At 42.6% G+C, this 25,786-nt stretch overlaps 2 long non-coding RNA genes across 5 annotated transcripts; both read right to left on the bottom strand.

Moving 5' to 3' along the window:
* Window positions 1-16,214: 16,214 nt before the first annotated feature.
* Window positions 16,215-18,428, bottom strand: LOC147727432 (uncharacterized). 3 transcript variants are annotated; one of them, XR_015309479.1, is made up of 6 exons: window positions 18,297-18,428; window positions 18,113-18,173; window positions 17,897-17,989; window positions 17,333-17,413; window positions 16,802-16,888; window positions 16,215-16,444 (listed from the first exon to the last, which is right to left on the bottom strand). It is a non-coding gene; the product is annotated as an uncharacterized LOC147727432 (long non-coding RNA). The 3 variants fall into 3 exon arrangements; XR_015309478.1 differs by lacking the exon at window positions 17,897-17,989; XR_015309480.1 differs by lacking the exons at window positions 17,897-17,989; window positions 18,113-18,173 and having other exon boundaries at window positions 18,297-18,404.
* A 4,405-nt stretch (window positions 18,429-22,833) lies between these two features.
* On the bottom strand, window positions 22,834-24,888 carry LOC147727433 (uncharacterized). 2 transcript variants are annotated; one of them, XR_015309481.1, is made up of 6 exons: window positions 24,817-24,887; window positions 24,633-24,693; window positions 24,417-24,509; window positions 23,854-23,934; window positions 23,323-23,409; window positions 22,834-22,965 (listed from the first exon to the last, which is right to left on the bottom strand). It is a non-coding gene; the product is annotated as an uncharacterized LOC147727433 (long non-coding RNA). The 2 variants fall into 2 exon arrangements; XR_015309482.1 differs by lacking the exon at window positions 24,417-24,509 and having other exon boundaries at window positions 24,817-24,888.
* Window positions 24,889-25,786: the final 898 nt, after the last annotated feature.

A 25,786-nucleotide genomic window follows, 5' to 3' on the forward strand; every position in this document is an offset into this window, starting at 1 on the left:
TACCTACGCAATAACAACATACAGACGGGCTTCTCACGCAGGAGCATCACTATACAAGAAGAGGGTCAAGTCATAAGGCCTTTTCCAGATCGGATGTATGACGTTACAACGCATACTTTTACAATGCATACCTTTATAACGCATTTTTTACAACGAAACATCCATTACAACGCATTCCATTACAAAGCATGCCATTACAACGAATTTTTAAAAACTACCTTTACAACGCATTCCATTACAATGCATATTACCTTTACAACGCATACCATTACAACGCATACCATTACATTGCATGTATGGTAAGTATTGGATAGTGTAGGGGTAAAAATTACTATTCTAACTCCAGGGGGGTGCAACAGTAGCGTAAGTGTTGGATAGTGTAGGGGTAAACATTACTATTCTAACTCCATGGGGTGCAACAGTAGGGTAAGTGTTGGATAGTGTAAGGGTACTCTGCATTGTGATGGTATGCGTTGTAATGGTATGCTTTGCAATGACTGCGTTGTAATGACAATAAACAAAAGAAGAGTGTCTGGGAGGAGGCTAAGCCGTTCTAGGGAGCACAGTAACAACCACACTGGGATGTTTAAGAAGGCCCTCACTCACCACCTAGTGATGACATGCTTCATCATCGGGCCCCACCAAAGAGACAGAGTGTCTCTTTGGTGTGCTGCAACGCCAGGATTACTGCGGAGCGGGTTGGTGAGTTTAGGGCGTGTTGAGTGGAAATGAACATATAGTGAGTGATGAGGGTATTTAAAATTGTCAGTAGTGTATCTGAAGTAACTTTATTAAATGATCACTAAGGACAAAAAGTATAAAAAAATATGTGAGGACCCAGTCCACTTTTAATTGAGTGGTGGGATCCTAGAGGGTAGTCGACATGTTTCTTGCCATCGAAACGGTGTTAATTTACCCGGCAATTCGTCAGGACTGGGTGTGATAAACCCTGGCGGTATGGGCACTCTAAGGCCCACCCTTACCTAGGGACGTGAAATGTGAAAATTATAAAAATGGTGAAAAAAGTGCAAAAAAATTAGGAATGATTGATAAATTCCTAATTACTCCTGGTTTAGGAGGCTTCTACTGATCGTTTCTGCACCTGGAAGATAAAGGGACAGAGACACACAGGTAGGACAAGACACACATTTAGAATTACTCCTTGTTGTCATCAGTCTTGTGGTGAATATCGTGCTCCAAAATTGCATGGCTACTAGGCGGTGTTAAACATAGCGCTATTTTTCCACAGCTAGAGTGTCTTTCACGTTTGGAGCACGATATTCACCACAAGACTGATGACAAGTATAAGACCAGGCCAACGGCACAGTGAGAAGTGCCAGACATGCTGACGCAAGCCAGCCTCCAACCTGAGAACAGCCCACCACTGCAAAAGCCAATCAGCGGCACACGCCCTGCACGTCCCCCTGCTCAGGATGTGAGCCAGCCTCCAACTTGCCAGTGGTAATGGCACCGTCCCCTTTGGTCAGCAGGAGCTGAGTTGGAAGCCAGCATGTAATCTGTGTGTATCTTAGTACAGACAGCTCTCTTACAGCATTGGTCTGATCATCCATATACATGAAACAAGTAACATGGCAAGAGTGGTGAGGGATAGGAATGGAAGCACCAGGCACAAGGGGGGGGGGGGGGGGCTGCAATGCCAAATGCGCTCCGCAGAAACCTGGCTGCCCAGCATTGGAAACAATTGCTTTTTAAAAAATGCGATGCATGGGGTGGTGGGGCGGCCATGAAGCAACATGGGAGGAGGTGGGAGGGACAAATGATACATTAAAATGCAAGCAGCTACATGTGTCAAAGTTGAACACAGGCAAAAGTAACACGAACAGGAAATCAAGAAAAAAATTGGACCCCAAACATACATTTGTCCCTGCCCCATGGTAGAAAACAAAGACAAAGAGGAAGGATTCACCACCAGCAAGCAAGCATTTTGGAAGGACAATTTAGGTAACAAACTAAAAGCAGTGGGACCACAAAGTGTATACAACAGGTCTTGTATTCTCGACCAAATAATGGAAGAAAAATTTAAATTTCTTTAATTAAAATCCTAAAAATAAATCTATATTTAAAATCTACTTAAAAAATGTGTATGTGCAATATGACATAACTTCTTGTCATATTTCTAGAAGTGTGTTCCTCACTTTTACCTCCTTTTATAGTCCAATCATGCACCTTACCGTTCCCCTATGTTTACTGAGAGTTTACTTGCAAGTAAGAGGATGGAAAAACTAAAAGTTACACTGACTTCATGATCTCAGTTATATGACAGCTTAGTTTCCCCTGAGGATAGACATTCAACATTGGCTCAAATACCATAGCTGCCTGTCAAACTACAGGGATCATATAGGTTCAGAGAGCAGACATATCCATATGTCACCAGCAATTTTAAAGGCTTTGGTCTCAAACAGGCGTAATGATGATATTGTAAAAAGAAGCTCTTTCAATATGGCTGATTAAACGTCGCCACATGGCATTGCCACACATGACCCAGTGAGAAAGATGGGTATGAAGTTCCTCTAAGTCAAGGTGAACAGAAAAGGCGAGATACAATTGGTAGGAACCAAAAGGGGCAAAATTGTACCACAGTTTTAAGGATAAGGGGGGAATTCCTCCCTTCGGAACTAGGGCTCTCACACCTAGTAAGCTAGGTGTCATGCTTCATCATAGGAGCCTGCCCCTTGTCAGGTCGGCGCTGCAATACCCGACGGGCACCCAGTACGGGGCTCTTCAGCGGGGATCTTTTGTTCCTGCCATTAGGTGCAGTGGGGGTAAGGGGCCTAGTGTGTGTAGATGTGAAAAAATTTGAATTAAAACAGGTCTGATAGTCCTAGAAGTTGTTTTATTCAAGAAGGTAAACTGCCTTATTAAAAATGGAGAGTGACGAAGAACTAGAGGCTATGTATCTAGCTAAGTATGCCTTACTCTCAGTCGGTCAACATGTTTCGTGCCATGGGTGTCAGGAGGATCAAGGCACTTCTTCAGGACCAGAACAAATGCCATCTACACAACGTGGTAAGTGGAAAACTACCTACCACATGTTCAGGTATTAAACACAACTGTTATCTAAAGTTTACTTCAACAGTGTCCAGCGGTCGTAAAGGACACTAATTTTTGTCCAACACTCCTATTGTGACCTATAGCGCAGGGCATTCAGAACATTGGACTATTCACCGTGGGGGGTTATGTAAGTCTTATAGTAATGGCAAATGGCATGTGAGCACATGACTTGTAGTCGCTGCACTTATACATAGTTACACATACACTGATCCCAAGCAGCCTCAGAGAGAGTGCAAATATGTCCATACTATTCAGTGTTGGAGGGGCACTATCCTTTGAAACATCCATATTGATTCACCCAGTGGTATGTTCTAGATAATGCTCGGTATACTCAAGGGTATCCGCTTGGCCATACGCAGAATCAATCAGAGTTCTGTTTTTGATAATACCTGGACTCAAGTATTTAGTTATTTTATATTTGATACCCAGACACTTGTGCCCTTCCTTTCTAGCCAGTCACCTCACAACTAAACATCTGGGGGCAGATTTACAAGGAAAGTGACTCCGTGCGGTGCAGCCAAATGGCTTGTGGCACGCACTGAGTCACTTTCAAAGCACATGGATGCAGCATATTTACAACATGTCGCAACGATAGAAGATAGTGTAGGAGAGAAAAAGAGAAAAGATATTCAATGAGCACTGAGTCAAAACACCACAAAAGAGAACAAGCAGAAAAACAGGATCAACATGCAGTACAACAGAAAGTCCTTCAAATGAGATGATCTTGTTGGGTGGGGTCAAAGATGATATCTCTCCATTCCTTGCTGACTGGCATTTCCCTTGCGTCATCTGGCACGAAAGGTAGTAGTCACGTGCCAAGAGAAGATGGCACACCTGAGCACAATTCTGGGAGACAGTGTCTGTCTGCTTCAGGGAATGAGGGCACCACCCCTGGGGACTCGAGTGGTGCAGGATTATCAAATCTCGGCAGTTCTTCACTAGTTTGTACCGCTACTTCCCACAATGCATCCGAATCCATCACAGATCTGTTCACAGGGGCTTAATAGCATTTGAAGACAAGACATTCCTTGCGATAGCCTCTCCAGCTCTCTCCACAGTAAACATGGTTCCTTTCATTGTTTGCACCTTCCACGGATCAGGCTCAAAAAGTAGCATGACTTTCCCTTGAAAGTGCCTATTCTTTACCAGCACCATACCACCCACTTTGTTGAAACTGTGTTTTGCTCTGCGAGTTGGGGACATGCTTTTCTTTCACCTCAAGTGACTCAGTAGATTCTCCGCAACTCGTTGTTGTACAGCTGATGGCCTCTTCATGAAAGGAATGACATCTCCCACAGTGGGGTTCATGCATAGAGAACTTGGCCTGACATGAGCTGTGGAATGAGGAGTCAGACGATATTCTCTCAGAAAACAATAAAGGGCACAATCCATGTTCTGGCCTTTGGCCAACACAATCCTGAGAACTTTATTGAGAGTGTGGATGAAGTATTCTGCTTCTCCATTTGCTTGCGGTCACCTGGGTGTAATTTTCCTCTGTTAAATACCTTGGGATTGCAAATATTCAACAAATTCCTACCTCGAGAATGGTGGGCCATTGTCAGTACGCAGTTCCTTAAGGAGTCCGTGAGTGGCCATGATTTTCTCCAGATAAGGTATGGTCTAAATGGCAGTGGTAGAATCCATGACTTCAACTTCGGAATACTTTGAGAAATAATTGATGACCATTATCACGTGTCGACCATCCGGGAGACTGCCAAAATTGGCGCTGGCGATTTGCCAGGGGAAGGACATGATGGTTTCAGTAATGATGGGTGCTGGTGAGTCTGCAGGCCTGCAGTTTGGCACAGGTTGCACCATCGAACAGTCTGCTCCACCAGGGTGTCCAAACTGGGAAACCAGACCTTGCATCTCAGTCGACTTCATCTTGATCACCCCTTGATCGGCCAGATGGGCGAGGTCAACAAATCGTTGTTGTAAGGTTCCTCTCATAAGGCAGCCTTCAGGGCACGCAACCAGTTCCGCACGAACATTGTGTAAGGAGGGTAACGTCAGCCTTGCGTCGTCTGTGTGATACATGGTTTTATCAAGCAAGGTGCACCATCTTCCGGACCGCACCGCACCTCCGATATGCCCAACTCGATACACAGTTATTAGCAGCAGTAGCTTTGATGATCTCCCCCAGTGAAATAGGGTGTGGTCAGGAACGTTCCACCCCAAGTCGAACATATTCTTCCACTTCTTCCCCATATCGCTCTTCGCTTTCAGTGGCAGGTCTAGCATGCCTAGACAGTTTGACCGCTGGATTTTGAGCACAGGGACAAAAAATACCTGTCAAATTATAGTTCTGCAACTGCAAAATCCATTTTTCAAATCGGGGTGGGGGTTTGGAGGATGACCCATGGACAAAGGGATAAGTGGTTTATGATCAGTATGGACCACAAAGTGCTGGGTGTAGAGATACAGATGGAATTGACGACATCCCCTGTGGACAGCAATGGCTTCCTTTTCTATGTGGGAATATCATTGCTCCATCTCCATCAGTGCCTGGCTCACATAGACTGCTGGAGTGGATTCCCCATTGCTTTGCTTCTATGACAACACGGCTCCAAGGTGAGTGGGGCTTGCATCAAAGGATAGTTCAGACTCCTTCGCCGGGTCGAAGTAAATCAAAGTTGTGTCAGTGGATAGTGCCTATTTTGGGGCCTAAAATACTTTCTCCTGATCAGGCCACCAGTTCCAGATTGTATTGGTCTTGGTCAGCTCCCACAACAGGGTAGTAAGGTCGGTGAAGTTGCGGATGAATCAGTCCCAGTAAGTGACTATACCAAGGAAGCTTCTCACACCAGTCATCGTGGTGGTTGCTGGGGCTGCCTGGATGTCTTGCACTTTAACGGCATCTGGTAACACCCCATCCTGTGAAAAGCGATACCCAAAGAACGATATATCCCTTTGGAGAAAAGCACACTTTTCTCTGCAAAGTGTTAGACCGATCTCTTTGAGACATTGAAAGTTGGCTGTCAAATAATTAAGGTGTTCTTCGAGCATAGGGGCATGGATCAAAATATCATCACTAACATTGAGTACTCGCTCCAAGTCGGCAAGTACACTTCTGATGGTGTCCTGGAAGACCTTAGCCTCACTAGCAATTCCAAAGCAAAGACACTTGTACCTTCTCAGGCCCACATTGATGGAAAAAATGGTAATGGCTGGAGATTCTGGTTCCAACATTAACTTGTGATAGCCAGCTCTTAAGTCCATCTTCGAGAACCATTTTGTCCCACTCACTTTGGACAGGATGTCATCAACAGTGGGCGTCAGATGTCACTCTTGTTTGATAAAAGAAGGAGTATCCCCTACGTCAGGTTTTTTAAGAAAAACTTACGGAGGGTGAGTTGTTTGGCAAAAAAAGGAAAAAGTCAACCTTTTTTGATAGGAAACCCCTCACTCACCACCTAGTGGTGACTTGCTTCATCATCGGGGTCCACCCTGGTGACCTAGCGTCACCAGGATGTGCTTCGACACCTGGGTTACAGTGGAGCAGGTTGTGACTGTATGTGCAAAAAGAGTGTTAAAAATTGTCCTGGTTTAACTTAAAATCAATTTTTATTATAAAGTAATCAGAACAATGTTAAAAATTGCTGGCGAGATACTCCTTGGTGAGTTACGGCCAAGGTATCTCTATATGTGTCTGGGTGGCTTGGTCGACATGTTTCTACCATCAGGGCAGTAGCCCGGTATTCTTCAGGACCAAAAACAGGTGGATGGGAGGTGTGTGCCCCCTAAAAGGTACACCCTGTCCTGATCCCCTGTAAACCAACTGGAAAAATAACCAGTGGTAGATGTGCTCTTTTAAAATAAAGAGAGCCGTCTGGTTGCAAAAGAGACCTGTAGGGAAAAGCAAAAAAGTACTGATTTCAGTAAAATTTCTATACTTTCCTGTAACGTCGTGAAGTGTCTCTGTGATATGACTAATCATGCCAAGGGACGTGCCCTCCGAGTGATCAGGTATTGTGTTCAATACGGGTGGTTGGCAGGGAAGTATTATCCGAGTGTGCACTCTTATCAATAGGTGCTCGTGTTTGCCATGCAGTACATAATTGTCGCCTTCATAAAGATATATACGAGCATGCACTTCATTTCAAATGCATGCATACATGATTTATCATTCGTCTCATTCAACCACTTATTGTCTTTTGTGCCCAGTGAATTTCTATGGGCGTCTCTAGGTAGGTGTGGCAGGTTGTGGCGTGTCCTCGTATGTACAATAATGCTAGGTTGTGCCAAGAATTATACATAATAACAAACAAGACACACAAACATATAACATGTAGGAGTACGCGTAGATTCCATGGTTCGAACAGGGGGCTTACTTGTTATAAGCCTCTAGATTACTTCAACGGGCAGGGGGTAGGTTCTTCTAACCGCCAAACCAAGTTCTGAAATGGCGCGAAAGATAATAGTGGAGTGAGTAAGTCGAGCGAAATGCCCGGTAGGGATCAAAATAATTCTAGGTATAGGGTTCCATCTCTGTTTGGAAAAACGAGGGGCATTTTACTTACAGTTTGCGGGAGGATTAAACGGCCATTCACCTACTCCTATCCTCCTCTGCTCGGCTAGTGGTGCCGTGCGGGAGTTCGTCCGTTAAATGAAATTTCTCTTCCGGGAAGGGCGTGGTGCCGTGCGCCGGAGGGGGAGGAGTTACAGGGCGGGACCTGATGACGCGGTAAACGCGTATGTTGGTAAACAAAGCGCGTCCCGGTTGTTATGCATCGTGAGAGATGGTTTTGGGATTAGAGTCACTAGATACTGTTAATTGGTGGACATTAGTATCTTGATGTGAATCCCAGGACCTGGTGACGCGGTAAACGCGTATGTTGGTAAACAAAACGCGTGCCGGTTGTTATACATCATTAGAGATGGTTTTGGGATTAGGGTCAATAGATACTGTTGGTTAGTTGACATTAGTATGATGTTATTAACCCCAGGAGAGAAGTGCTTAGAATTTGTAAAGCGCATGAAAAAGGGGTATGATTAGGACCCACTAATAGCGGGTGGGGCTAGATGTGGGAAACCACCTTAAATTATGCAGGTTTTAGATCGTGATGTGGACGTCATTATATATTAATCCCAAGAGACAAGTGCGTGGGATCATAATGCACTTTGGAAAGAAGGTATGAATTAGCCCCACTAATAGTGGGTGGAGCTAGATGTAGGAACACAACTACAGTTGTGCAGGTTCTCATCGTGTGATGCAGGAACAGAGTTCATGGGTCATTTGAGCACACTGGCCCATGGAATGTTATCATTGAGTCCAACCTTGTGCGTGGAAAGTCTATATATCCACCTCTGCTCTTTCTCATAGAGGCGTGACTGTATGTTGGGACCCTGCTGTATTTGCTCAATAACAGTCCACCTCATGTCGTTTGGGGTATGCCCCATTGCCAAAAAATGGTCCGTGAGTCTTGTGTTGTTTTTCTTGCACCTGATTGTGCTACGATGTTCAGATATCCGTTGTTTTACTTTGCGGGTGGTCATTCCAATGTATGGTATATCACAGGAACATTTGATCAAGTATACAACATTTTGGCTATTGCAGTTTGTTTGTGCCCTCTGTTCCCAAGTTTTGCCTTCCTCAAGGTTCAATGTTTTGGTGTTGGTGGTCAAATGACAGACACTGCAATCCCCACATCTTGAATGTCCTGTGACACGTGGGAGCCCCCATATTTCCGTGATTGTGGGGTTAGTAATGGTCAAGGTGGGTTTTGGTCTAGTGTTCACCAGAGTGTCTTTTAGACTGCGTGCCTTTTTGTAAGAAAACAGAGGTTTTTCCCATTTGTAGTTTCCTGTATGGAGTATGGACCAGTGTTTCTTTATACTTTTGCTCACCTGATTGGATATAGCATTGTATGTCGTGACACATGCTAGTGGAACCTCATTCTCGTTTTTGGTTGTGTCTTCCAATAGAGCTTGTCGTGGCTGGTTACGAGCTCTTTTCTGGCATTTGTTAGTAATTTTCTTGGGATAGCCACGTGAGGAAAGTTTTTGTGTTAGGTCATCTGCCTGGCTCTTGTAATCAGACAATTTACTGCAATTCCTTCTGAGGTGGAGATACTGTCCATAGGGAAGGTTTTCCCGTAGGGGGCCAGTGTGCTCAAATGACCCATGAACTCTGTTCCTGCATCACACGATGAGAACCTGCACAACTGTAGTTGTGTTCCTACATCTAGCTCCACCCACTATTAGTGGGGCTAATTCATACCTTCTTTCCAAAGTGCATTATGATCCCACGCACTTGTCTCTTGGGATTAATATATAATGACGTCCACATCACGATCTAAAACCTGCATAATTTAAGGTGGTTTCCCACATCTAGCCCCACCCGCTATTAGTGGGTCCTAATCATACCCCTTTTTCATGCGCTTTACAAATTCTAAGCACTTCTCTCCTGGGGTTAATAACATCATACTAATGTCAACTAACCAACAGTATCTATTGACCCTAATCCCAAAACCATCTCTAATGATGTATAACAACCGGCACGCGTTTTGTTTACCAACATACGCGTTTACCGCGTCACCAGGTCCTGGGATTCACATCAAGATACTAATGTCCACCAATTAACAGTATCTAGTGACTCTAATCCCAAAACCATCTCTCACGATGCATAACAACCGGGACGCGCTTTGTTTACCAACATACGCGTTTACCGCGTCATCAGGTCCCGCCCTGTAACTCCTCCCCCTCCGGCGCACGGCACCACGCCCTTCCCGGAAGAGAAATTTCATTTAACGGACGAACTCCCGCACGGCACCACTAGCCGAGCAGAGGAGGATAGGAGTAGGTGAATGGCCGTTTAATCCTCCCGCAAACTGTAAGTAAAATGCCCCTCGTTTTTCCAAACAGAGATGGAACCCTATACCTAGAATTATTTTGATCCCTACCGGGCATTTCGCTCGACTTACTCACTCCACTATTATCTTTCGCGCCATTTCAGAACTTGGTTTGGCGGTTAGAAGAACCTACCCCCTGCCCGTTGAAGTAATCTAGAGGCTTATAACAAGTAAGCCCCCTGTTCGAACCATGGAATCTACGCGTACTCCTACATGTTATATGTTTGTGTGTCTTGTTTGTTATTATGTATAATTCTTGGCACAACCTAGCATTATTGTACATACGAGGACACGCCACAACCTGCCACACCTACCTAGAGACGCCCATAGAAATTCACTGGGCACAAAAGACAATAAGTGGTTGAATGAGACGAATGATAAATCATGTATGCATGCATTTGAAATGAAGTGCATGCTCGTATATATCTTTATGAAGGCGACAATTATGTACTGCATGGCAAACACGAGCACCTATTGATAAGAGTGCACACTCGGATAATACTTCCCTGCCAACCACCCGTATTGAACACAATACCTGATCACTCGGAGGGCACGTCCCTTGGCATGATTAGTCATATCACAGAGACACTTCACGACGTTACAGGAAAGTATAGAAATTTTACTGAAATCAGTACTTTTTTGCTTTTCCCTACAGGTCTCTTTTGCAACCAGACGGCTCTCTTTATTTTAAAAGAGCACATCTACCACTGGTTATTTTTCCAGTTGGTTTACAGGGGATCAGGACAGGGTGTACCTTTTAGGGGGCACACACCTCCCATCCACCTGTTTTTGGTCCTGAAGAATACCGGGCTACTGCCCTGATGGTAGAAACATGTCGACCAAGCCACCCAGACACATATAGAGATACCTTGGCCGTAACTCACCAAGGAGTATCTCGCCAGCAATTTTTAACATTGTTCTGATTACTTTATAATAAAAATTGATTTTAAGTTAAACCAGGACAATTTTTAACACTCTTTTTGCACATACAGTCACAACCTGCTCCACTGTAACCCAGGTGTCGAAGCACATCCTGGTGACGCTAGGTCACCAGGGTGGACCCCGATGATGAAGCAAGTCACCACTAGGTGGTGAGTGAGGGGTTTCCTATCAAAAAAGGTTGACTTTTTCCTTTTTTTGCCAAACAACTCACCCTCCGTAAGTTTTTCTTAAAAAACCTGACGTAGGGGATACTCCTTCTTTTGTTTGCATAAATATTCCTATCAGGGGAAAAGGAGGTATCTCTTTTCACTTTCGAGTGACAATATCCCTTGCTCTCTCTTTTGATTTCAAACTCTTGTTTGATAGCCAGATTAGGTAAGTGCATGTCCACACATATCCTCATTTCTCCGGGCTGCTTAGGTTTTCAGGCTACAACAATTGGGGACACCCACGGAGTTGGGCCATCGACCTTCTCGATGATATCTGCCTGTTCCAGCTTGAGTAATTCCTCTTCCACCTTTGGCCTGAGGTGGAAGGCCACTTGTTGATGCTTCAGAGCCACCAGCTGGATCGAGTCGTCTATATGTAGGCATATCAAACTATCCTTTAGGCACTAAATGCCCTCAAACAACGATGTGAAATGAGTCAAAAGATCGTCCACATTTTCTTGGTGTATACTGAAAGTAAAAGCCACGAGTGGTGACGTATACCTTTTTGGGAATAGAGCAATACTCATGGGCAATCTCCGTTGTGAATACTCCTGCTAGAGGAAGCGGAGCAATAGATCTGTATATGCACACTTTCATTGTGGTGAGTCTCAATTTAGGAAGTATAAGCATCATGGACTAGGCCATGATGTTAATGGATGCTCCAGTATAGACCAGTGCCTGTACTTGATGACTGCCTAGAAGCACACAGCACTTCGGGATGTGTATTTGGGTTGTCTGTCCAGTTACATAGCATGTATTACATAGTCCCCCCCTTCAATATCATCATTGCCCATGTCCCCTTCATCCTCTGGAACATCTGATGTGTGCAGGGCAGTGACAGGTTTAGGCCTCTGACCGCTGGGGGTTGCTGAAGAACGACAGACTTTGGCAAAATGATTCAGTTTCTTACATGCCGCACACTGTTTTCCTTGTGCTGGGCAGGGCCCTAGGCGTGGATAGGGACCTCAGCATCCATAGCAGGTCTTAGGCATCAAAGTCATTTTGGTATGCGTCTTCCTCTTATCAGGGTTCTAGACGGCGACAGCATTGACAGGTTGTGTTTTGACTTGATGTTGTAGCGCAGCCTCCATGTGAGCGCTCGTACTTTGCACAGTTCGTTAGACCTACCCATGTTTTGTTTTTTTATAAAACTCTTTATTTGGGACAAGGAGCATACACCGTGGTCAATTTTGAATTTACATATGCCTGATTTTGTACTAGCACGGACTTCGCTATACATCTGAAGTCCCTAAATCATTACAAACCATTAACATTGGGGCCGCCAAAATCCAGCCTTCCCAAAGCAGCACTCTGCCCATGCTCCAGGGTATCACATATCCCTCTCCTGTAATCATTCCACTTTCCCCAAATCTGTGTCCATTTAGTGGGGCATCCCCTGGATTCGATTTGTATACAGCTTTCTCTGTTACCATACACCAGTCCATATCTTTTTGCCAGTCAACCAGCACTGGTGGTTCCTTCACCCTCCACCGTATAGCGATATTTCTCTTGGCAGTTGCCATCCCAAATGCCACCCATGTCCTGTCTTTGTTGGATAGATCAGTGGGGCCCCAGATACTTAGGAGACATAGTTTAATGTTACAGTCGAATGTGTACCGCATTACGCGTTCCATCCTTTTTTTCAAGGACGACCAGTATTTCTGAATTAGTGTACATTCCCAGAGTGTGTGTATAAAAGTACCGACTTATCCACATCCCCTCATGCATCCTGCCTCCTCACTATAACCCATCTTTACTAACATGGGTCCCGCTAGGTATATTCAATGGAGTATTTTCAGCTGCACGAGTCGGAGCCTGGAGGATATACCAATTTCTTTAAGAGAGACCAAGGCCTCAAGCCATTTGTCATTCTCCAGGCCGGCGACATCGTAATCCCATTTGGCCCATAGTCAAACAAGAGGGTCTGTCATGTTATTGACAAGTTATATATATTAACGATATGGCTTTTTCCAGAAGATTCCCATCCAGGACCTGATCTTCTAGTGGGGTGAAGTCTGGCCGCGTCTCTCCCTGTGCTATCTCCGCGAGTAGTGCATGTCGGACCTGTGATATGTCTCAGTACTCAGTATTGGCCAATTCATACTCTACTTGTAATTGGAAAAAGGAATACCTTTTCCTGCCTTCCATAGATCCCCAACCCTAGAGATTCCTTTTAATTCCCAGCGGACGAATCCCCGAGTGTGCTGCAGGCTGCCAAGTAGGTCGGTGTCCCAGAGTGGGGTGGCCAGTGTGATCTTACCCTCCCACGCCAGACTCCTTGGAGCCGCCCACCACATGTGTATTGTGTGTCCAGTGGGCCCGACAAATTTTTCCTGGCTGGATTAGTGTACAATGCCCCTGCAAAGCTCCCTCCCAGGAGTAGCCACCTGTCAATGTTAAATCCGGGGTCTACATGTGGTCTGTACTTGCACTGATTTAAAGTGGCTAGTTGCACCACCCAGTAATATTTCTTAATGTCTGGGAGACCAATTCTCCCATCATACCCCCCCAGAGTAATCTTTTGTATGGCAATTCTAGTAGGTTTGCCATCCCACAGGAGTTCCTGCTGGGCATCATCTATGGTTCGTAAGTAATCAGCCCCCACAGGGTGCAGAGTGTTCTGTAACACATATAAAACCAGCGGAAGGAATATCATTTTAAATAAGGCTGCATGCCCCAGCAGGGTCAAAGGGAGCAACCACCAGTGCTCAACGCCACTTTTGAGACACTGCAACGGGGGTAGAAGATTATGATCATAGAAGTAAGTCGGGTCTTTAGAGACTCGGATCCTCAGATATTTAAACCCCGTCTCTACTTCAGTTATGTGGAACCCTCTGGGCAGGGAAGGCATCTCTCCACTAAGGACATAGATGACCAATGTGGACCAATTATTTGTGTAGCCGGCAAATCATTCAAATACCATGAAAATATGAAGCACTATATTTAGGGAGGCCGAGGGGGATGCCAAATACAATAGGATGTTGTTGGCATATAACGAAATACGGTCTTCCCACTCCTCTGTCCATTTTAGCCCCCTAATGACGGGATCCTTCCGTATCCACATCGCCAGTGGTTGGAGCACCAAAGCGAAGAGCAGTGGGGAGAGGGGACAACCCTGCCTGGTGCCCCTACCAAGTTTGAACAAAGGAGACTTCCTATTATTGACCACCACATGGGCAAGCGGTGTAACATTAAGGAGGCAGACCCACCTCAAGTAGCCCGGGCCCAACCCCAGTTTTTTTAATACTGCTAACATGTAAGACAATTCTATCATGTCAAACGCCATGGCCGCGTACAGGGACACCACTACTGCGTCTTCGGATATCGTGTTGGCTCGGTCCACTACTCCCTGTAGTCTCCTCAAGTTAAGAGAAGTGTTCTTAGGTGGCATGAAGCCCAATTGGTCCGGGTGTACCAGTTGCGTCAGGACGCGCAGAAAAAGAGTGGCTAGGACTTTCGCCAGTATCTTGGCTTCTGTGTTGAGCAGCATTATCGGCCTGTAAGACAAGCTTATATTCTTATGTTTGCCACTCTTATGAATTACCACGATCATCGGCAACCTCTGCTCGACAGGAAGCAGTCTTGCCTCCCCACTCTCTCGAGACATTTTGGCAAGATAGGGTATGATCTTACACAAAGCCAACTTGTACAGTTCAATGGGTAAACCATTTGGGCCCAACGCCTTTCCTAGCCTTAAGTTGTGTATGGCTTTCTTGACCTCTGTGGTATTCAGCTCCTGGTTAAGGTCTGAAATTCTCCTCCTCAGAGAGAGCAGGCAGGGTTATATCCCCTAAAAAGGAGTGCATGTCTTCCTCAACGTATGGCATCTGAGATGTATATATACCATGATAGTAGATGCCGAAGGCCTCCCCGATCTCCTGCGGCCCAGTGAGTCTTTCCCCGGACTCCAGTACGAGCTCCGCCACCACTCTACTTGCCCGTCCCCTGTGGTCCAACCAGGCGGGCAATTTCCAGAGTTTGTCCTTGACGTCGTAGATCTTGCTGAGCGTCGCCCTGTGCAATTTCTTGGCCCCATCAGTGGCCATTGCAGAATATTCCTTCGTCTTTAACGCTAAGGCATGTCTTGTCTCGTCTAGGTGCGCCTCTTGGAGCTTCCCTTCTAGTGCCAGAATTTCTGTTTCTAAACTCACTAATTCTTCCTGTTTATGTCTTTTAACCCCAGATATTTGAGAGATAGCGGGTCCTCGAATGACTACCTTAAAGGCTTCCCAAATTGTCTGAGCCAAGTTCACCAAACGTTCGTTTTCCAAAAAGTACAATTCTGGGTCTTGTACAATTTTCACCTTTATTTGAGGGTTCTTGAAATACCATGGATTAATAGGTGCTACTCTGCCAATTCTGGGTGCTCCCACCTCGATTTGGGCCCATACGGGTGAGTAGTCTGATATACACCTGGCAAGGTGGCTCACTTCTTTGACGTTTTCTAACTGGTGCGCTAGCGTTATGATGTAGTCGATACTGGACATACTGCGGTGAGCCCCGTAATAATATGTGTTCTGCTGTTCCTTGGGGTGGAGTGTCCTTCAGGCGTCTCCTAGGCCCATAGCTTCCATAAAATTGTGAATTTGTATGCGAGTGGGAGGTAGTGTTTTCGGGAGCCACCCATCTAAAGAATCAAAGACTATTGAATTAAAGTCGCCCCCAATTAGGAGTCTACCCTCTGGTAAAGTAAGCAGGCGATCACCAATGTCTCTAAATGCTGGGTTCTGAAGGTCCGGTGGTAGGTATACAGATACCAAGTTTAACATCCTTCCCTCCCACGTCCCAGAGACTGACACAAATCGACCCAAGTTATCTATCCATGTGCGCTCAGGCGTCATCTGGAATGTCTTCCAAGTCATTATTCTCCCCCCCCCGGAACCGGAGCCGAACGCTGAATGGGCTGCAAGGTTGAATCGGTTGCGAGAAAACAAGGACCCCCTGGGTATCGGTAATACACAGACTCCTAGGGAAGGGTACAAACCAATGTGGAAAAAACTCCTAGGCCATCAGCTAAGTATGTGAGCAATTAGTCTAAGACCAGTAGAGGAAAAGAAAATCAAAAATTGAAGTGTATATTAAAAAATATATATTTTTAATTAACATAGATAAAAATCATATAGAGACTCGGACACATAAGTCAAACTATATGATACAGTAAAAATATAATACATTAAAATTCATCAACAGACTTCAAACACGATGGATACAGGGCATATAAATCATACTTGCATATAGGTCAGACAGGTAGCAAATAGTAATACATTCAAAATCACCAATGACATAAAGAACATTGTAGAATTATTTGTAAACACTCGACGCGCGTTTCGGCAGAGAAATCCGCCTTCCTCAGGAGTCACAGATGAAACTCTGAAAGAACATTATTAAAAAGAAAATATAGATCAGATCACAAAGTTTGCATAACATAACTAATACATATCATCAACTGTACTAACAAAATTTTTTACAAATCAAAATTCAAGAAACCTTACTATCTAGTAGGTCTAGACTATCAATTTGGTCATATATTGTCATATGATAGACAGATAATCATACAGAAACAGTGTCGTACTAGGCAGGACTAAGAACCAGATATACAAAAATTCATAGATAATACAATATTCGTTTTATGGGAAGATGTTGTAAGTAAATCCCCCATAGAGGAAGAAATGGCGATGAATTAGTTTAAATCATAGTTAGATATGTCGTACAAATCAATAAACTTACATGAGCAGTATTGACTTTCAAATCACTAGCACAACCAATCGATGATAACTTCTTGATTAGTCAGAGCCGCTTGATAGAGGCTAATTCCTGATAGATAAAATATGCACTCATGACCATGATATTGAGAAAAAACCGTCACTTTGAACACAGAGAGCCATTTAATTACTGACTATATACGGTCTGTCTAATTTCATGCGATAGATAGAAAGATCAAAATGACGTAGGTATAGTTAAAAAGGTAACTGGGAGTTCATATTGACCAGTCTATATATTACAACCAGCCATTTAAACAGGATATATTTGTATTACGTCATAGGGAGGGATTAGATACGAAGATGCGCATCTACGTACTATAGTTGTAAACTCATTATATTTAAAAGAAGATGAAGTGCATAAATAAAAACAACGCGTTATCCACAATAACATAAGTAGGTATTGGTCTATTATCCAAAATTAGAGATATAAATGGTGACTGGTTACTAATGTAGGACTATAAAAGTGGGATAAGTGATAATATAATCATAAATTTACCTGGTTAAAAATGTCACAAAGAGAAGACACGTTGGTTGTTTATATGGTAGTAGTGATGATGTACATAGTAGAAGAATACGGCTAAAGATAAGAAGAGAAGAATAAGAAATCGATAAAAAAGAAACAAGTGGGGGAAAGAAGGGGGGGGAAAGAAAGGGGGGGCGGGGCGGGGGAGTGGCGAAAAGGGGGAGGCGGGAAGAAGGAAAAGGGGGGAGGGCGGGAGGGGAGGGAGGGGTGGGGAAAAGGAATACAGTATCTGGAAAAGATACTCGTGAAATAGTGCAAATTCTCATTGTCTTTAATACGTTATGCAATGAATAGGTGCAAAATAATCGCCTCGTATATATGGATGCAAGTTGCTAAAGTTTTCTGAATAGCAATACTTCAATCGATGTGGAAGTCTGATTGTTTTCATAGATTTACGTCTAAAAAAAGAAAATCGTACACAAATACCTTATATCAATAAAGTTGCTTCTTGAACTATGCTAACGGACATTTATCAGTGAGCCGCTTTTATACGGATTATTTAAGTATTGTCAGAGCCGATAAACGTTAAACATATACCTTCAGATATAAAGGTGGCTGAAGCTTCTCAAGTCGTAGAAATTATACACTTTTTAATTCACAGTGAATCAGCATTGAAAGGGTATGTTAGAGCTGCAAATAAAGAGATGCTACGTGAAAGCAGGAGGAAACGCGAGATTGTTTTAACATTCTCCAGCGCATATATATTAGGAGTAGCAGCGGTGGATACAGACCTGCATTAAAGAAAAATCTTACCTTAAGAATTAAAAGCTTAAATGCAGTATGATAATACTGATTCAAAGAAGATAGTTAAAAGCTGAAAGAAAAAGATATACTAGGTAACTGACACGGAAGGGAAAGTAGGATGACTCAAAAAAACCGGCATATAGCTAGTATGCGTACCGGCTAAGGATAGTTGCAAACAGCCGACAGTTCTTACCTACAAGCGAGGGACGCCTTACGAACAGCAAGATGGTGCTGCTCCAGGAGCTACGAAGTTGATAGAAAGCCTCGTCAGTAAAAGAGTGGACATTACGATGGCGCCAGCTATTTAAAGCTTACATACCGCGCAAGATAGGGAGTGTTGAGTAAATACCAACAAGTTGAAAGTGAAGAATCAAGTTTATTCCAAGAAATGAAGCACTCCCTGCATACAGCTCCGGCAGCAGACGCAGATAGCCAGTAACTCACAATACAGTTAGGACATGCAATGTAACAGTAAGCAACTGGAGATGGTCTCCAGTGATGCACAATTGAACAATAATATCACTCGAGGCCAAACTGAATGAAAACAATGGCACGAGTCGGCGCGAGTCCATGTGATGAACAACCGAGGGGAACCTCGCATCAACATGCTCTCGCGCTGACTCGCGCACAATACAACAGGGAGGTCCGATAGGTAGATGATGGAAAGTGAAAACGGACTCTTCCTACTATAGTTGTAATGCAGAAAACCCATTCCAAGATGGCGCTCAAAGGTGGATAGTAGCGCGCAATGATTCATATATTTGCCTAAAAAAGAGAAACTGGGGGATGATATCCTAAGAAAAGGTGAAAACGTTAAATTATTTTTATAGGTAGAGTTTATAATACATATAGATCCATATTAAGGATTGAATATACTGAATTAGATGTTGATCCCTATTAAGGACTGTATATGCTGAATTAGAAGAAATACATAATAGTATGTCTACTGATATAGGGGAGTCTATGTGGTTCCCAATATCCCAAATTAGTCACCATAATATGAATTCCTAATATTTATTATATGGGCAATGTCGAATTCAGTATCTATAAAGGACAGTTGTTATTGAATTAGTACCTATCTAGGAAACTAATAACAGATACTTGATTCATTACTATGACTGAAAAGACTCAGGGAGATCATATAATAGCATTTTCCCACGGGATCTCGGAATTTAATCCTTTCTTAAAAGTACCCAGTGAGAAAATCCAGAAGACTTCCCTTTTTCTTCTGACTTTGTCACCGCCTTTGCTATCTGGGAGTCTGATCTTTTCTAGAATGCGCCATTTGAAATCGTCGGGACCATGCTGGTTTTCTATGAAATGTTTCACTAGCGGCGCTAAGGTTTTGTTGGTGCGGATGGCTGACCTGTGTTCAGTGAGTCTAGTCTGAATCGGTCTGGAAGTTTCTCCAACATACCCAAGTTGGCAGGGGCATAGGATCAAATAAACACAATTAGCTGTTTTACAGTTCCACATATCGGTAGCAGTAAAGTGGCAACCGTTGTGTTCAAAAGACTCTATTGTTATGATGTTACTACAAGATTTGCAGGATGAGCATCTAAACGTGTCTCTGACTGGAAAGTTATCATCGATTGACCTTTGAACAAATTCTGAATGGGCCTCCTTGATCGTGAAACGTGAATGCACAATGAGGTCTTTAAGGTTTCTGTTCCTTTTATGTGCAAACATGGGTTTTTCTAGTTTGCTATTGGTCGGGTTAGAGTTCAGAATGTGCCAGTTAGAGTTCACGATGTGGCGAACTGTATTATCTAGGGTGGAGTGTTTTGTAATGCAGAATAATTTGTTATTCATTGCAGCTGGCTTTGGATGAAGCAATGAATCTCGATTGTAGTATCTTGCTTGTTTGTATGCATCTCTAACTAACCTATGTGGGTAGCCTCTGGTTAAAAATTTCTGACGCATGATATTTGCTTGAATGTCGTAGTCAGCTAGATTAGAGCAGTTCCTTCTCACTCGAAGGAACTGAGAGAAGGGTATGCTTTCTCTTTGGCATCTGGGGTGAAAACGTTTGAAATGTAAGAGGGTATTCCTCACAGTTGGTTTGACAAAAAGATCCACAGCCAGTTTGTTGTTCTGATGCTTAATGACTATATCTAAAAATTCCACTTGGTTGTTGTTATATTGGGCTGTGAATCTAAGGTTGGTGTCTGCTAGATTGATCCATTCTAGGAATTCACAGAGAGAGTCTTTCCCATTGGTCCAGATAAAGAAAATATCGTCGATATATCTGGACCAATGGGAAATGGATTCGAAAAATGGGGCTGTTTCATTATGGATGACCTTGGTTTCGAAGGCTGCCATATAAATATTGGCAATGGATGGAGCCACCGACGCCCCCATACTGACGCCTTTTATTTGGCGATAAAGGGTATTGCCAAATTCTACGATGTTCTCAGAGAGTACAATATGAAGAAGGTCTAGTAGAAATTCTTTAGGGCATGAAATATTAACATTTTCAATAAACCACCTGGTGGCTGTCAGTGCTTCTTGCTGGGGAATGTTACTATATAATGCTTCGATATCCATTGTCACTAGCAGGTCTGTATAAGGATCAAAGGGCATGTTTTCTATCTTAGTTATCATAGAGCCTGTATCCCTGATATATGAAGGAATCTTTGGTATATGTGGACGTAAAAACGAGTCAATGAATTTAGAAAGTGGTTCAGTATTCGTGCCTATTGTAGACACAATGGGTCTATACGGAGGATCTATGGTGCTTTTATGAATTTTCGGCATGCCATAGATACATGCTGTTTTGTATTGGTGATGGTTAAGGAATTCAAATTCCTTTTGACTAATGTCTCCTGCGGTGAGAGCTGTGGTGGTAAGGTTGCGGATTTTTTTAGAGACAGAGATAAGAGGGTTGCTTCTCACTAAGGAGTAAGTGGCGGTATCAGAGAGCATGGCCTTCATTTTTAGATCATATTTATCGGTGTCTAACAGGACAATGCCACCGCCTTTGTCACAACTCTTAATAACGATGGTGTTATCTTGTCTCAGATTTTTAAGAGAGTCTGATTCCTCTTTACTGAGGTTGTAAATGGGTTTTGGTATAAAGCGGAGCACTCTCTCTAGTTGTTGAAGAACAACTAGCTCAAATGTGGCAACCTCCGGGCCTAATTGGTCTAATGAGGGACTGAAAGTAGAGGGCAGGGATAATTGTCTAGTATCATGGATTATTTCATTATTATCTGTATGTAGGGAAAAGAATTTTTTGAGCCTAATTTTTCGGACGAAAGAGATGATATCTTTTTGGAGTTCGAAGATATTTAGTTGAGCATGTGGGACATAAGAAAGGCCCTTAGATAGAAGAGATTCAGTGTGGGAGTCTATATTTCTTGAGGACAGATTAAAGATCGGGATTACATCCCTTGTCCCCAATACTGGCGATTGCGTGTCTCGCGAATGAATTGGGGTTCCTGTGGTTGATGTTGTTGGTGTTGGTGTTGGTGTTGATGTTGTTGTTGGTGGTGGGCTTGTTGGAAACTGCCTCTGGTCTGATTCTGAAAATGGACTCTGGGTCTCCCTCGTAGTGGGCCTCTGTTGGACAAAAAAGCCTGTTTGGGGCGAGGAGCATTATATTGGTTAAAATTTTCTGCCTCATAATAGTTGGTAGGGCCTTCGTTTTCAGAGTCTGAGGAATCAGTAAAATTATTTACTCTTTGTGGTGTTGATCTAATGTCATCCACATAATGGTTCTGTTTGTAAAAGTCTTGCCTCAAGTAAGGATAGGTGCCTTCTAAGGTATAGAAGCGTTTGTCTTTTGTTAGCTTATCATTTTTGCGTTTATTTAGGTAAGCACTGAATGACTCCAATTCTTTATTAGCTTCTTCAATTTTCTTCATGGCGTCGTCTATACTGCCTGAAGCTTTAAGTTTAGTTTCTAGGGTCTCAATTTCTTTCTTGATATCAATAGCTAGTTCTTTAGCTGTCTCAATGATGAGAATCATGAGATCCCTGGAACACCTATTCGCGATAAGACTCAATTTCTCTAGAAATGGCCTGTGGTTCACAAAAAGTCCTGGAATATTACGAACTTTTAAACCCATGGGGATGATGCCATTTTTGAGATAGGCCAACATAAATTCCCCATGTGCTTCCATGCGGGTCAATTTCTTTTTTAATTCAATAAGTTTGCGGCTATCTTCGTTATTTGATATACTGGTTGCCCCTCTGTTAGTCGGTGGGACACTAGCTCCCACTAGGGAGGCAAACATTTCATCCGAAAAGCCGAATGTTGGTAATTGGGCCATGATTTATCTTAGATAGAATGGTATTAGTTTGGCCAAAGATTGGCAGAACACATGAACAAAAGTACTGACACTTATTGATATATTACGTAATGGTACAGGGGAGAAAGACGGCCCTACACAGACAAGCTGTGGGTAAACAGGTGCGAGAAAAGAAGGACCCTCTGGGTATCAGTAATACACAGACTCCTAGGGCAGGGTACAAACAAATGTGGAAAAAACTCCTAGGCCATCAGCTAAGTATGTGAGCAATTAATCTAAGACCAGTAGAGGAAAGGAAAATCAAAAATTGAAGTGTATATTAAAAAATATATATTTTTAATTAACATAGATAAAAATCATATAGAGACTCGGACACATAAGTCAAACTATATGATCAGTAAAAATATAATACATTTAAATTCATCAACAGACTTCAAACACGATGGATACAGGGCATATAAATCAACTTGCATATAGGTCACACAGGTAGCAAATAGTAATACATTCAAAATCACCAATGACATAAAGAACATTGTAGAATTATTTGTAAACACTTGACGCGCGTTTCGGCAGAGAAATCCGCCTTCCTCAGGAGTCACAGATGAAACTCTGAAAGAACATTATTAAAAAGAAAATATAGATCAGATCACAAAGTTTGCATAACATAACTAATACATATCATCAACTGTACTAACAAAATATTTTACAAATCAAAATTCAAGAAACCTTACTATCTAGTAGGTCTAGACTATCAATTTGGTCATATATTGTCATATGATAGACAGATAATCATACAGAAACAGTGTCGTACTAGGCAGGACTAAGAACCAGATATACAAAAATTCATAGATAATACAATATTCGTTTTATGGGAAGATGTTGTAAGTAAATCCCCCATAGAGGAAGAAATGGCGATGAATTAGTTTAAATCATAGTTAGATATGTCGTACAAATCAATAAACTTACATGAGCAGTATTGACTTTCAAATCACTAGCACAACCAATCGATGATAACTTCTTGATTAGTCAGAGCCGCTTGATAGAGGCTAATTCCTGATAGATAAAATATGCACTCATGACCATGATATTGAGAAAAAACCGTCACTTTGAACACAGAGAGCCATTTAATTACTGACTATATACGGTCTGTCTAATTTCATGCGATAGTTAGAAAGATCAAAATGACGTAGGTATACTTAAAAAGGTAACTGGGAGTTCATATTGACCAGTCTATATATTACAACCAGCCATTTAAACAGGATATATTTGTATTACGTCATAGGGAGGGATTAGATACGAAGATGCGCATCTACGTACTATAGTTGTAAACTCATTATATTTAAAAGAAGATGAAGTGCATAAATAAAAACAACGCGTTATCCACAATAACATAAGTAGGTATTGGTCTATTATCCAAAATTAGAGATATAAATGGTGACTGGTTACTAATGTAGGACTATAAAAGTGGGATAAGTGATAATATAATCATAAATTTACCTGGTTAAAAATGTCACAAAGAGAAGACACGTTGGTTGTTTATATGGTAGTAGTGATGATGTACATAGTAGAAGAATACGGCTAAAGATAAGAAGAGAAGAATAAGAAATCGATAAAAAAGAAACAAGTGGGGGAAAGAAGGGGGGGGAAGAAAGGGGGGGCGGGGCGGGGGAGTGGCGAAAAGGGGGAGGCGGGAAGAAGGAAAAGGGGGGAGGGCGGGAGGGGAGGGAGGGGTGGGGAAAAGGAATACAGTATCTGGAAAAGATACTCGTGAAATAGTGCAAATTCTCATTGTCTTTAATACGTTATGCAATGAATAGGTGCAAAATAATCGCCTCGTATATATGGATGCAAGTTGCTAAAGTTTTCTGAATAGCAATACTTCAATCGATGTGGAAGTCTGATTGTTTTCATAGATTTACGTCTAAAAAAAGAAAATCGTACACGAATACCTTATATCAATAAAGTTGCTTCTTGAACTATGCTAACAGACATTTATCAGTGAGCCGCTTTTATACGGATTATTTAAGTATTGTCAGAGCCGATAAACGTTAAACATATACCTTCAGATATAAAGGTGGCTGAAGCTTCTCAAGTCGTAGAAATTATACACTTTTTAATTCACAGTGAATCAGCATTGAAAGGGTATGTTAGAGCTGCAAATAAAGAGATGCTACGTGAAAGCAGGAGGAAACGCGAGATTGTTTTAACATTCTCCAGCGCATATATATTAGGAGTAGCAGCGGTGGATACAGACCTGCATTAAAGAAAAATCTTACCTTAAGAATTAAAAGCTTAAATGCAGTATGATAATACTGATTCAAAGAAGATAGTTAAAAGCTGAAAGAAAAAGATATACTAGGTAACTGACACGGAAGGGAAAGTAGGATGACTCAAAAAAAACGGCATATAGCTAGTATGCGTACCGGCTAAGGATAGTTGCAAACAGCCGACAGTTCTTACCTACAAGCGAGGGACGCCTTACGAACAGCAAGATGGTGCTGCTCCAGGAGCTACGAAGTTGATAGAAAGCCTCGTCAGTAAAAAAGTGGACATTACGATGGCGCCAGCTATTTAAAGCTTACATACCGCGCAAGATAGGGAGGTCCGATAGGTAGATGATGGAAAGTGAAAACGGACTCTTCCTACTATAGTTGTAATGCAGAAAACCCATTCCAAGATGGCGCTCAAAGGTGGATAGTAGCGCGCAATGATTCATATATTTGCCTAAAAAAGAGAAACTGGGGGATGATATCCTAAGAAAAGGTGAAAACGTTAAATTCTTTTACTAGGTAGAGTTTATAATACATATAGATCCATATTAAGGATTGAATATACTGAATTAGATGTTGATCCCTATTAAGGACTGTATATGCTGAATTAGAAGAAATACATAATAGTATGTCTACTGATATAGGGGAGTCTATGTGGTTCCCAATATCCCAAATTAGTCACCATAATATGAATTCCTAATATTTATTATATGGGCAATGTCGAATTCAGTATCTATAAAGGACAGTTGTTATTGAATTAGTACCTATCTAGGAAACTAATAACAGATACTTGATTCATTACTATGACTGAAAAGACTCAGGGAGATCATATAATAGCATTTTCCCACGGGATCTCGGAATTTAATCCTTTCTTAAAAGTACCCAGTGAGAAAATCCAGAAGACTTCCCTTTTTCTTCTGACTTTGTCACCGCCTTTGCTATCTGGGAGTCTGATCTTTTCTAGAATGCGCCATTTGAAATCGTCGGGACCATGCTGGTTTTCTATGAAATGTTTCACTAGCGGCGCTAAGGTTTTGTTGGTGCGGATGGCTGACCTGTGTTCAGTGAGTCTAGTCTGAATCGGTCTGAAAGTTTCTCCAACATACCCAAGTTGGCAGGGGCATAGGATCAAATAAACACAATTAGCTGTTTTACAGTTC

This window comes from Lissotriton vulgaris, chromosome 3_1, assembly GCF_964263255.1.
Source record: "Lissotriton vulgaris chromosome 3_1, aLisVul1.2, whole genome shotgun sequence".
Lineage (NCBI taxonomy): Eukaryota > Metazoa > Chordata > Amphibia > Caudata > Salamandridae > Lissotriton > Lissotriton vulgaris.